Below are 3,958 nucleotides of genomic sequence, written 5' to 3'. Positions count from 1 at the left end.
CCTGTAGGCATTCCTATCATTCCCATAGGAATCCATAAGTCTTCCATTAAGACTGAAGAGTCAGTACGACTTTATTAAGAACCATACCTGTGATCTCCAGGATGACTGAATTAGCAAAGTTTTCTTTTTTTTCTTTTTTTTTATTTATTATTATTATTTTTTTTTTTTTGCAGCTTGCACTTGTATTGAAGCATTTAGCTTATTTACTGACACAGCTATAAGGAATCTGGCTGAAGGCTTTTGAATATCCTCACACCTGACCATGGCTTCTCCTCAGCTACAACTCATGAATAGGACAGCAACCAACACAGAATGAAAGGTCTAGCTGTAGAATCAATACTATGTATATGAGTGCCATATAAACATATACTTCAGGTAGAAAATAAATGCTGTAACTGGCAGCCTTCATTAGAAAAAAACGTAACCCCACCAAAAAATAAAATTCAGCTCTAGTCATTACATTTATTAAAATGTGCAAATTATTACAAAATAAAATCTTATGGAAGAGCTTGCAGTATAGAACAGAACAGCATTATTGTTAATGGAAAGGAAGCTATACCTGGTTGGAAAGTTTCATCCTTTGGTAGAACACTAGATCCTCGGCAGAGAGGGAACATTCCACATACAAGGATCCAGTTTCCATTGGCAGGGTCTGGTCAATCTTAATTTATCCTGCTTCAGTGTGTCACCTGACCCCCATACCCTTCCATTTTTTGGTAGCGAGCCCACATGGTGGCTGACTGCAGCTGATTTTTACTGTTTGGGTCACTGGACCTAAAACCTTTAATGACAGCTGTCACTTACAGGTCCTGGGATGGGTCCCATTATCTTGGTTCCATTAGCTGGATTCTGGTTCCTTAAATCTTTTAAATGAACAAACGTCTACATCTCTGGCCTTAGCTTTTCAGCAGTTTGTAATCCTTTAGCAACACACAAACAAAATTTCAAGGTCTGGTTGTTCATGGGAACTCTGCAATAAAAGAGAGTGCAATGTGTCTTGCTCTGTCCTTTTTAATGTATGGAAAGTGAAAACAAAGATTTTGTATCAAGAAATACACTTGAAGAAAGCTAAAGAAGTTTTATGAACTTAGACTAACCTATGTAAAACCATCAGATGGTGAAATAAAATGTTATCGTTACACAAAACACTGTAATATATCTCTAAGACAAGGCTAAGCTGTCCCATATGGTCTAGCGGTTAGGATTCCTGATTTTCACCCAGGTGGCCTGGGTTCAACTCCCGGTATGGGAATGGGTTACACTTTATGTCAAGCAGAGTGCCTCCTTGGCCCTCTTCAAAAAGAACCTTGACGACTGGATGGGAGATAGGAAATTTACCCCGGGGATCACGTCAGTCGCCCTGCTAGACAGGGGTCCAGGAAAGTAAATATTGTGGGAAGAAATAGCCAGGGAATTGCTAGGGCCAATAGCCTAGTACCAATCTATGAACATATGGTAACATATCCACTCACTTTGGGTTAATTATTTCAGTTTACTAAAATACCCAAGCATTGCATAATGTCTGTAACTAGTACAGAGCACTTTACAAAGACCAACATACCTCTAACTTTTACAGGACCAGGGCGATAGTGAGAGGAAGTGGGTTTTACTTATATGATCCTAGTATTCAAGCATATAGTGTTATGGTGAGCATAATCACACAGATATGCCATGTTTATCATGAGGATTGTTGCAATGGAAGTTCTTTATAGGAATGGAAAAGTACCAAGCTGTGTACCCTCAGCTCCCAGAAAATGGTGACTGACCTATAGCATACTCTGTCCAAGCTGTGTACCCTCAGCCCCCTGAAAATGGTGACTGACGTATAGCATACTCTGTTAGACAGCAGAGCCACTTTATCTCCTGACTGGGCATCTATTTGTGATGTTTGGAGAGTGCATGAATGGATTTACAGGTCACCATCTCTTAAGGAAGCTTGTGCATCTATAGAACTCATTCTTTCTAAATGTCTTTCAGTCAAACCACTTTCAGCAAGCAGAAAAGAAGTTCATCTCTCTCTTTTTTTTTTTTTTTTTTCAAAGGGCAAGCCCACTAACTTTACATGTATTGAGGGAGACCCCCTCACCCTCAGCTTATATATACCATTTCTAAGATTACACAACAGGTCCAACCTCAACAATCTCCAAAAGTCATTTGGTAATTAGAATTTGATCAAAAGTCATTCAGGAAAAAAAAAGCCAGCAACAGATTGATAGGTGCCTTCTCACAAATCCTTTATTTTGAGCGATATATTTTTAGATAACGCTGTTTTAATAACTACTGACTCAGTAGAGCCATAGCTGCCTCCTCTTTCAGGATTTTGTTGCATTCATCATAAAAATAAACAAATAATACAGTTAACCAGCTACTTGTGAAGGGTCTGTTTCACCATTAGACGACCCTGTTTTGTTTTCATAATTCTTTTTCCTTCCTTAGGTTCATAGGTCCGTAGATTAGTACTAGGCTAACTGCTCTTGTTAGCCATTTTAAGCCTAGCCAATTACCCCATGTGAGAATCAAACCCTGCACATCATGTCTGCAAAGTAAACACCTTAACCATTATTTCAACTTCCTCTAACAGCTGGCCAAGCTGCTGCATAGATTTAATAAAGTATTTGAGTTGTCTTTATGCATCCATAATATGCAAAATTATTTTATTTTCCTAGCTACACAAAAGATGGCATGCAACTAGGTGGAATAATTCAAAACTGAAAGTTCAGAGACCTCTTAAAGCATAAAAGAGAGATTTGTTATGTAAGAAACTTGGAAGTTATATTGAGGTGCTTTATATATGGTATCCTATAGGTCTGTATAGACTCATATTGCTAGGTTATGAAATACGGGTCTATATTAGCTAATTAAAGTGGCAAAAGAGCAAACACTCTTTCATCAACTGCTGTTGTTGTCTTTCGGCTTTTCCCGGTTAGGGGTCGCCACAGCGGAACTCCGGTCTGCTAATGATTGGCAGTAGATTTTCACGAACGCCGAGGTGCCAGCTCGACATTCAACCTTCAACAAAGGCACGCCCATTTTCGCATGTCTTTCGAACGCCCACCCAACCACGGGGAGGACATGCAGACTCCACACAGAAGGCACTCCCTGCACTCTAGCCGAGAATCGAACAGGAGAACCTCTTGCTGTGAGGCAACAACACTACTGCTGCACCACCGCGGCTTTCTGCTAATATGCGAAAACACACAAAGTTGAACATACCATCCCAGGGAAAAAAAATCACTGATCCCAAAAAAAAAAAAAACAACAACAAAAAAGCCCAAATCTACAAACAAAATAAAGTGGGGGGCTTTGCTCCACACACACCCCAATGTGGGGGGCTGTGACCCCACCCCCAACCCCACTTAAATATACCAACTCCGAGATCACACCACAGTGGAGGAAACGGCAAAGTCCAGACAATGTCCCAGCAATTTTTTTCCCTAGGAAAAAATTGCTGTTCCAGCCAGTCGGCATTGTGTGTTTTTGCATATTAGCAGTCGATGAAAGAACGTTCACTCTTTTGACACTTCGACTAGCTAATATAGACCTTGAAATACATGTGATCAGAAACATGCACCAGTATAGTCTGATATCCACAACAGCTTCCAGAAAAGATGATATCAGCAACAAAGGCTTCTGGGAACTAAGGAAATAATTGACCAGCCCTTATGCAGATCTCTTAATTACAAGCATAATGTGGAGATGTGTGCATAGAGTACTGAGTTCCTTTTGATATAAAGGACTACAGACCTTTTAGTCTTATAGCTAATACAAAAGGAGCTTGTGTAAATGTATGAGTGAGTAGAAATACAAAATATGGTAGCCAACATGATATATGAGTAAATTCTGTTCGTATCTAAGTGTGAGTGTTCATAAGGTATAATCCTTTTGCGTGTATTAAAGGTTACAGTTGTGCTATATATCAGCCATGTCAAGACAGAATCCCAGTGAGTACTGTGAACCC

General features: G+C 39.7%; 1 non-coding gene across 1 annotated transcript; it reads left to right on the top strand.

Annotated features, from left to right (window-relative positions):
- The first annotated feature begins 1,180 nt into the window (after positions 1 to 1,180).
- Positions 1,181 to 1,252, top strand: TRNAE-UUC. The gene has a single exon. It is a non-coding gene; the product is annotated as a tRNA-Glu (tRNA).
- The last annotated feature ends 2,706 nt before the right edge of the window (positions 1,253 to 3,958 follow it).

Source organism: Protopterus annectens, chromosome 12.part0 (assembly GCF_019279795.1).
Source record: "Protopterus annectens isolate FY-2018-M chromosome 12.part0, PAN1.0, whole genome shotgun sequence".
NCBI classification, from domain to species: Eukaryota; Metazoa; Chordata; order Ceratodontiformes; family Protopteridae; genus Protopterus; species Protopterus annectens.
This window is presented reverse-complemented; position numbering and strand designations above follow the sequence as displayed.